Source organism: Etheostoma cragini, chromosome 17 (genome assembly GCF_013103735.1).
Source record: "Etheostoma cragini isolate CJK2018 chromosome 17, CSU_Ecrag_1.0, whole genome shotgun sequence".
Classification (NCBI taxonomy): Eukaryota; Metazoa; Chordata; class Actinopteri; order Perciformes; family Percidae; genus Etheostoma; species Etheostoma cragini.
The window spans coordinates 16,012,961-16,021,928 of NC_048423.1; the positions used below are offsets into that span (position 1 = coordinate 16,012,961).

The 8,968-nt window shown below is 42.3% G+C and overlaps 2 protein-coding genes across 7 annotated transcripts in view; one reads left to right on the top strand and one right to left on the bottom strand.

Annotated features, from left to right (window-relative positions):
• Positions 1-8,968, bottom strand: part of macrod2 (mono-ADP ribosylhydrolase 2) — a 415,852-nt gene that overhangs the window by 322,909 nt on the left and 83,975 nt on the right. The gene's annotated exons all lie outside the window — the stretch shown is intronic.
• flrt3 (fibronectin leucine rich transmembrane 3) overlaps positions 7,481-8,968 on the top strand; it is a 10,339-nt gene continuing 8,851 nt past the window's right edge. Inside the window, exon 1 of the mRNA XM_034897486.1 lies at positions 7,481-7,740. The gene's annotated coding sequence lies outside the window, so the exon portion shown is untranslated. The remainder of the gene's footprint in view (positions 7,741-8,968) is intronic.

Below are 8,968 nucleotides of genomic sequence, written 5' to 3' on the forward strand. Positions count from 1 at the left end.
GAGAGAGAGAGAGAGAGAGAGAGAGAGAGAGAGAGAGAGAGAGAGAGAGAGAGGGAGAGAGATGTTTATAGTAGAGAGACAGTAAAGAGAATTAAATGCAAAACAATAAGTAAATAAAAAACAGTCTGAGCAATGCAGCAGATAAATATAATTCTGCATCTTTGTTGCAGGTTAGAAGCAGCTTGTTTGCAGTTTCTCATCCTATTAGTCACAGTATATGAAAAAATATAAAGGATTGTGTGCAGAACCCTAGCCCATGCCAAAAGGCATTATAAGCTGAACATGTGATCATATAAAAGTGAAAATATGGATTGGAAACTGCTTAAATGGGTATAGAAAGAATGGCTTTTGTAAATGATACAGTCACAGTGATGAACGTTTCCAAATGGGGAACGCTGGCATTTTCCACAGTGACCTTTACAAAGAGAAGAATGCTTTTTTTGAGAGCCCATTGCAATGTTATGCAGCAAATGTGATGCAAGCAACAGTAGAACTGTTCACCAATAACAACCCGCCAGAGAAAGGGACCATTTCAAATCGCAGCCATTTTCATCCTCATTTTCCAACACTGAGACAGCATCAGCAGCTGCCAAAGTCTGGCAGCTCATGACCCCAGTGTTTCTCCCCAACTATAAATTCACATCTCTGTTATTGCCTGTGTGATTGATGTTGGTTATAATGGCACCACTTCTATTTACCCAACACATCTGACCATCTCCTCTATCAGCGATTTGCTGGTTGACTTCCTCTACCTTTTACTGGTCGTCTTTGATGGGTCAACTTAAAGCCGCTCTTACTGGTCTGTGAGATGTCACAGCTTTGTCTTCAATGATCGTTTGTGAAATTGGAGCATGGAAAGGTATATTTTAAGGCTATCATCCGTAAGAGCCTTTAAATTCAAATACACCAAATATATTTGTTCTACCTCCGCTTCAAATACTTTAACTACTGAAGAATTTCAACACGATCATGTATTCAGAAGCAAAACAAATTCTTTATGATGATTATCGCTAAGTGATCACTGTTGACTGTTATGGTGTAGAGTTTGCGGGGAGCGGGCAAAGAGCACAGGATTTAAAAGACTTTGGAGCCTGCTGCTCTGAAGCCTGGCATCACCACACAGATCACCTTCTCTCTGCCATTGTTTTTCAACCGGGCAATGTTGATGTTGTGGCGGGCCTCCACAATAAATCAATGCATAGGAAACACTGCGTAGGCACACTGTTTGTCATGTTTAATTATTGTCATGCAGTGCAACAGGCCACTGCCAGGCCTGAAGGGGGGTGAAGCCCTTGTGTGAACCTTCCCCAAGGTTTCCCCCGTTCCCAGTCAAAGGGCTTCTGGGGAACCTTTGCTTGTCCGTTTTAGAACAGACTGTTGAGGTGTTTTGTCACGTCAGCCTTTAGGGTGTTTATGCAAACGGTTTAATCTATGCAAACTACGTAATTTAATCAGAATAATTTTACTTGGAATTAATTAATTTGCATGCCAGTAATTGGTAGAAAACTTGCAAGGATCTTGAGATGAATTAGTGACATTGACAAAAATATGTACGTCCGAATTTGACTGATTTGACTGCACATGTAGATGAAGAACATGTCAATGTCCAATATCAACGTCACACAACCTGGTCCAAATACTTAATATCTCCCACCCTTTCTCCCCATCACTGCCAATGTAATACAAACCACCACATACACACATCTATTCCCACAGGAGGTTAACCACCGAAAACACCCCAACAACAGAGTGGGATAAAGAGGGTCCACTCAAGTTACTTCCAGTTTTACCTAAACATGTGATTCACCACTCCACCGCAAGCACCTTACACTCCTGCGCTAATAGGTGGGCGCGAACGCTTCTTTCAGTAAAGTCATAAACGTCCCCTCAACTCAACCGGTGCTTTTATTCCCCCCATCATCACTTTCTATAGGCTTCCTTTGAATGTTTTTGGCTGCTGAGGTATAAGACATCTGATATCCAAGTCACTTGGGATAAGTGCCAAAGAACTAGTGTCAGACGCTGAGGCGTAGACACCTCCTTGTTGTTGAGATGACTGGAGGTGTTACCTGAAAACACCTTCTGGTGGAGTTTAATGCCAATTAAGTGGCTCCGGTTCCCGAATACGCTTCTCACCACCACAAGGACTAAATGTCAACATAAGTCACCCTGGCTTCCACAGATAATATAACGATACCAACTGAATTATATCACTCTAGACAACCATATGCAAGTGTGGAGCTGGATAATGAGAATGTAATTTGAGCAGAAGATTGAAGCATCAGCTCAGAGTTGAGAGCACTGATGTTACCAAGTTGGCTCTAAAGCACACAGCCATATAAAAATCTCCTATTGCTTCTGGTTTTTTTCTGAGCAGTTACTTCTTGTGTTCAAAAGTAGTGGAGGGGGGGAACAAAGTCACAAAAAAAAAAAAAAAAAAGTAATTTTAGATCATAGAGAAAAGTAAGTCAGAGTTAGTGTTTGGCACAGATAAGTGAACACTTTGATCATGATGATGGCAGCTCTGTGTGACGTGCCTTCTTTAACAACCCCCCATCTTCCCAAAATTCTGTTGCCGACAAAACACACTTCCTGTATGTGTTCCAATCAACAGGGCCATAACAGTCCTTGAGGTCTTGTACAATCTATCTTATCTGGAGCAGCAAAAACGTGGTTTGTTTTACTAGATAACATTAGCCCTCAGTTCCTTTCCTTACAGCTCTAAACCCTGAGCGACCCTTTCATAAGACACTCAAACTCCTAATCTCAAAGGACCAAAGCACTAAATTCACCGATATACGGAAGAAATGTGTTGCTGAGGTTAGGAATCAGAAGGCTGTATGTTTGTCTTTAAGGCTTTGTGGCTCTTACACAAGCACATAGAGTCCATTGTAAAGATAAATGCTACCATTTAACTAAGGTTGGAGAAAAGATGCTAAGTTGGCTAATTACAGATTTAGTGCAGGAATAGTCAAGTTACAAAGCAAAGGAGAAAGGCTACAATTAGCTACATTAGAGATGTATGCTGGACTGTGAAAACACTGTATGGTAATTCTATCTTTTATCTCCTTTATTGTGCTAAATAGTGCAGTGGGGAGGAGGGGGTGCTCTATCTAATCTGATCACAGAGCATTGTGTTTGGGGTCATTAACCTTTGGGACGTTCTAAGGTTGACAAGTCAGCTCCTACCCCCCTCTACCTTTTTTATGGAACTCGCTCATCCCTCAGTTCCTCCGTGTCTACAGACAACACAACAGCAACCACAAAAAAACAACCAAAGAAAACAAAAGATGAGGGGAAAAACAGCTGACGGGGCTATTTGCATGGCTTGTCATTCTTCCACAAACACAAGGCCCGAATGACTGCCGTGGCCCCTGGATTTGCCTAAGCAGCAGGATGTCGGCCACTACAGTCTCAGTTGTTGTTGTTGGCTCTTGTCTTTTTCTGGGCTGCATCCTAGTCACAAGAGATGAAGGGGGTTAACCTATCCCTCAACATCTGGGATCTGCATCAGAAAAGACCAGCGCCTTTCTGCATGGCCTAAGCAGTCATGTCTGTCTGATTTACAAAACTGACATTTGCTACATATGCATAAAGACCCAACAAGCTCCATCAGTTAAAGGTTTCAAAGCAATGTCATGATGGTTACATTTCCATCTCTACAAACCCACACTTATAAAATCCAACATCAGTCTACATATTTTCTCATTCACTGATTTATATATTTTTTTTTCATAAAACCCTTTTCTATCCCTGTCACACACATTACACCCTCTGCAAATCAAAAATGTGAATTTTCTAGCATAACTAACGGAACCTCTCATCCACAAATCCAAGTTAAACTGTTGTGATACTGAAAAGCTGCCTGTCAGGATGGGAGGGCGGAGATGAAAGGCCCACAGCAAAGATCTCTGCTGATTGCCTGTGCAGGATGAATATGCAAATAACGCAGACGGTAAGTGAAAAACAAAGCGGGGGTTTTGGCAGCTGGCTTTTACATGTTCCACCTTTATTTGGCATTGGTTAAGAACACGGAAAGTCTATCAATAATGAATTCCAGTCAGAGCAAAGAAGGAGACATAAGGGGAAACCAGTCTCCATTTCCCCCCTGAGCAGTTTTGGGGCCTATTGTATTCCACGCAAGCTTTCCAGTGAACTACGCTCTAAGCTTAAGTGACAGATAAACGGAAAATTGAGGGAGATAAAATAATATCCAGAACACCTAGCTTACACAGCAACAATCAGAATGGCTCCGTGTCTTTTGTTAGACAGTCCAGAAAGTAGGGCACCACAGTCTGCCAACTGCAGGCCACTCTTTTGACCACAGCAAGACCAAAAAAAGCTAATCAATTATCTGGTTGAATGTCTGTCATGAGAGACAAAACCGGGATCACGACAGTCTGATATAGAACAAGACCAAGTGCATGCTCAACAGTCGTTTTGCTGCCACCTGAGCCAAATAGCACTTTAGCAAGCACTTAGCAAAATCAAGTGGATAATAAATTTAGCTATCTTTGCAAACAAACACAACATAGTAGGAAACAACCTGTCTGTTGTCTAAACACAGTGAAATTGGCCAGACAGACTAGAGTGTGTCCTTAGGAAGAGGAGAGCATCCATCCCCTCGAACAAAAGACGAACAGGGCAACAGATTTCCCCTGGTCTTGAGATAACAGAAACCCAACACCCTGGTCCTCCAGTGGGGCTTTTTGTGCGTCTGAGAGAGGGTCAATCAGCAGCCGCTGACAGATGTGTCTGCAGTCGATTTAAGAGAGGAAGGCATGTTGAGGTCAGGCATAGGTTTCTCTGCCCTGTCTCCCTGGAGGGAAGACCAGGATCAAGTCAGGATGTCCAAGACTGACCTTTTCCCACCTCACAGCCTTTGGCATACAACACCTGGACTAACATGATCAAATAGTTAAGCTTAATGAACTAGCAAAACATTAAGCCACAGCAGGAAATTGCGACACAATAGACATTTTATATCTTACAGATTTGCCTCCAAATGAACAGCTTACAACAATTTTTATTTGTCTAGAAGTCCCATTGTGTTTTGAACAAAAGTGAGAGCCACTCCAGCTGGAAAGCAAACAAAATCGGAAAAACTCCACTGGAGGTTTAAGTAGTTTTGGCAGATGCTCCAAGCTAGAGTGTCTGTGCAATTAGGCACTTTAGTTAAGATGGCAATCATGGTTTAACCGTGTGCCAATGAGTTGGAACACACTCTGTCCTGGCAAATAACTGGGCACAACATGTCAGCAGTGGTCAGACACTCGTGTGTAGTACACACCGTCCTAATGAGGCAATAACAATTGCTGGGAGTGGAGGTCCACATCAGCTTGTGAGCGACAATGCAAGAACAGAGCACTAAAAACCTAAAAGTACTTAAACAGTCTAAATTAGGACATTGAATAAGTTGTCCTGTTGTCTGTATGTCAGAAAGCTACATCCATGAACAGCATTTTCTTTAAGTATGTTTAATTGTTACTTTGTGTGAACTGGGGTTATCTGCAGAATATGGAAAAGTTTAGCTTTTCCATTGTCTTGTCAGAAAAATATTATTGGGTCACTAATGTCAGTTCACTGAGAAAAATGTGTCCTTTAGCTTTGCCTTAGGCATTATTACAGGACAGCTGCTGTCTCTTGACAAACAAAGCATAATACATGTCAGCTGGACATTTAAGTATCCCCAGAATAAATGAATAACACTTCTTGTTTGTTTACTGAAAATGAATGTGGACCCTTCACGCATCCTTAGCTAAATAGCATAATAGGTTTCAGATAATTAACAAAAAGTAGTTTTTATTGAATGACATGTAATAGAGTCTCCACAGTTCTTTCTGCGTTTCCCCTGTACGTTACAACTCTGCTCGACGCGACTTGTGTAGGCGGGAATCTTAGCCGATTGCCATCGTGCCGCCGCATGAAAAGCCATTACTTTCAACGCGACACTGGCTGAATCCTTCACTCAGGAACCGAACAGAGGAACATCTGCACTCGTTGGCATAGTTTAGTGGGCTGCCATTCTTAAAAAACAGAGTTGAGTAAAGAAAATTAATTATAAAAAAATTTAAAACCACAAGTTTGTGCAAGGTGTCTTGTGTCACGCTTGTGATCTGACCAATTACGTGGTGTGCAGTGTTTTAATTCCACCTTCTACTATTGACTCAGCTCCCTAGGAGCCTCGGCCGAGGTGGTACTAAAATATTACTATCCAAAGCCTTTCTCAGGGGAAAAAATAGTGCAAGTCAAGTTGAGCCGTACCATGCGGTGGAAAAAAGGGCATTAGACACACATCTGATCATTTACCCACTGGCATCAACAGGGAGTTGATATTCTACAACAGAAACAGAGCCGCTCCATTGCAGCTCAATGCACCAGGTTGTGGTGTCTGCCTTGTCAGGTAGCCGAAGGGGGAGACACTGGAGATGACGCAGGGCAGGGGAGCGTGTTGGCTGGGTCAGCTCTGCTGTACAACCCTTTGACTAACAGGGTGACTCACTGCTGCTTTGGGCTTAGAAAAGTCACTGTTTGACTTTATATAAACATGAAACCAAAGAGGGCCAAACTGAAGACTGAAGAAGAAAAGTCAGAATAGTTCCGGTATGTCAGAGCAACTCATATGTTCATCCTGTATCAAAGCGCACACACATGCACACCGTGTGGACACATTTGCAGATGCAACCACACACACACACACACACACACACACACACACAGACAGAAGGAATTAGCACAATTCCAAAATGTTTGCTATAAATTATTCTGGTTCACTGTGACAACATCATCAAATATTCATTACAAGTCAAAGTTTCTAAACAGCCTGTCTGGTATGTGAATCTCACATAGAACAACGCAAAGTTTTTATTAGCAGTTCATTTTTTTAAACTTGCTTGGACAAAATAATTTAGGTTTACAATTGTGAAACATTTCTTTTTCTCTTTTAGAAAAGACATTTCCATCATTTAGATTAAAAAAAGAAAACCTGCAACAGAGTTAATTGACAAATCATAACATCAGCATTCAAGCCCCTGATGCCAAAGAAATGAATAATCCTGCATTATCCTGACACATCTCAAACAAATGTGCAAAGGATAATTCAACTGGCACGAACAAAACAACATGATGCCTTAAACAAACCATAACAACTTCAAAGAACTTTGTATCTCTCGTTCTTAACGTGAACACACACACACACACACACACACACACACACACAGTACATTACCTCTTCCTCTGACAGTGAGCATTGCTTTCTAACCAGTGACCATTCACTCTTAAGTGCACGCATCTGACAAGAATGTGAGTGCCTATGCCCTTTCTTCCACTCCCCCTAGTGTATCCATCCAACACTGCATTTCCCCTATGCATCTCCCAAACAGAGACGGAGAGAGAGGGGGAGAAAGGGAGAGAGAGAGAGGGAGGCCCCGCCTCCAGATGACATCAGTGCTCTATTGAAGCTAGAGGCAAACACAACTCCACATTTGTGTTGAGATCTACCCGTGCAACTACGTCCTTGCACAGCCTACAGATTGTGTGCGTGTGTGTGAGGGGCACCAGTAAACATAGCAGTGCTGCTAAAGATAAACTCCACATCGCTCTAGCCTTGTGAGTGAGAGGAGCTTTTTTTGGATCTGAATTTAAACCATTATAGCCTGGATTGGATTATTATTTTTCCCCGTTGTGAACCAATTTAAAGAGGATACCTGTTACTTTCCCCTTTTTTGGTTGATTTTAGAGGTAAGTGCGTTTCTTGCTGGTACAGTCCTGTTTGGAATGCATCCTCTTCATCTTTTTGGATCTTCTTCCTGGCAGAAGGAATTTAAAGTCATGCGGGATCTTCAGGAGTTGCTTGTATCTTAATTAGTCACCCTCTTTTTTTTCTCCCTCTCTTTATCTTTTAATACTCGGAGCAGGCGAAACATATTTGATTTCTCTGATGTGGTTATGTCACCGGCGCAACGTTTCAAGCTATATTAAAAAGGAGAACGTTAGAAAAAAAACGTTAGTGCACGTTTCTTCCAAACAACCAAATTGTACCGTTAGACTGCAAGTCATTCTGCTCAGCTTGGCAGATCCCAGAAAAATAAAAAAATCTGACTGAAACTGATCTATAGTTGATCTATCTCGTCATCTCAAGTCCCTCTCATGCCTGCAACTTCTGCTTCGATCCCATAGAGCCTAGGCGTCTATATCCCTCTTTATATTACCAGAGACCACAAACACTACCTCTCGTTTTTCTCTCTGTCCGTGGAGATGTATTTCTTGTTGCGACACGCTAAATTTGCTTGTCGATCACATTCACACTCCGCCTCAGTCCATTGGTCACAACATGTAAAAAGCACTTAAGGAAGCAACAGGGGCGCCTAAAATCTTTTCGTTCCATATCTCAGCGTTTCATTTCCCTAAACCGGTGGGGAAATAAACAGTGGTGAATACGCAAACTTGATGAGATTAAGGGGACTGTGTGATTTAGGCTCGGCTTCGCAGCCCGAGAAGACACCCCGGTGTGCAGCTGAAATTGCACTGCAGACCCCGCGGAGTTAAACATGAAGGGGCAGCTGGAGAAACTCCGCAAAATGAGTCTCCAGCGTCACTGTCTGGACCACTCGGACCAGCTCTATTCATGTCCTACTCCATTGAAATGTAGCCTACTGTGTGTAAGTGCAAGCTTGTCTGCAGATACGCCCCCCCCCCTAAAAACATCAAATGTGTGAAAGGTTTATGCTGTAGCAGCGCAGTCATTAAGGTCCCCTGAAAATGCACAAAATAAAATCCATTGAAGTCCCTACGCACCAGTTCGCTGATAAGCAGCGGCTCATTTATCGAACATATACTGCAACAGTACATGAAGCCTCAAAACAAATATCTGACCGTCATATTAATAGGAATCCATAAATAAACGTGGTTTACACCAAGATAATACCTCCTGCTCATATGACCGCTCATACTGTATGTCAATCTATGA